This window comes from Anneissia japonica, unplaced genomic scaffold (genome assembly GCF_011630105.1).
Source record: "Anneissia japonica isolate Jap-2015-1 unplaced genomic scaffold, ASM1163010v1 scaffold1642_len504882_cov181, whole genome shotgun sequence".
NCBI lineage: Eukaryota > Metazoa > Echinodermata > Crinoidea > Comatulida > Comatulidae > Anneissia > Anneissia japonica.
This window is the reverse complement of record NW_022692852.1, coordinates 1,168-2,134: the sequence shown is the minus strand read 5'-3', so window position 1 is coordinate 2,134 and position 967 is coordinate 1,168.

Here is a 967-nt window from a genome sequence, read left to right as displayed (position 1 = left end):
CTTTTTGTGTGGTAAAGAATACAAAATTGCTTGACAACCAATACGCGCTCGTTTTGACGCGCTACTGTGATTTCACGAACTAACACAATCTACTTTGATTGTGTTAGCGACGATTTTAACAATTTTCATGACGTTACATTTCGAATTGTGGGGCTGGAGTGTGTCCCACTGTCAGGATCAACCGTGGTACAGATGTGGTTATGATTTATCGTTGTAAATGAGTGGTTATTGCTATGTAAATTTTTCCAACGACAAACAATTTTATTAATGATTGTTAACCTTTGGTACTTTTGTTGGTGGATATTTTGTTTCCTCATCTTTACCGTTTACAATTTTTAAATGAAAGAATTGACACATAAACTACCTCATTAAATTAATTAAATTACAGAAGTAATCTTTAAACTATGTCAAGCATGAATTTCATGAACTACTGTATACGAGGACGAAAGAATCATGGTATGTACAATACAAGTATTTGTTTCCTCCTAAACTGCCTCATTAAATTATTTAAATTAACAGAAATAATCTGTACACTACAAAAGCAAATGTGTATATTCCCACAGACACTTAACCCCTGGGGAATGTATTATATAAAGTGTATTTCTGGATGAATATAAAACGTTTCAAATTCGGTTGCGACCTACTAAGAGCTAGGTTTTGGAAGATGGCTTCTAAAGTAACAAAACATGTTCTACTATACACGATCAATTTATCAATTTTCTGTAGGCCTCATTAATGGAAGCATCGGTATAGTGGTATTCAATTAATCGATTGATCAATAAACTGTTTGAGAAAACGTTCATCAATTATTTTTTTTTAATTGTTTTGCATCAGCCGCGTCATACATACATTGATGGTCCATTCTTTAAAAGACTAGACATTAATTCACATACAGTAAAACAATACATGCGTTTTTAGGATAAAATACTGTGCAGTGTAAATATTCATGTAAGCACAGTTACCATCA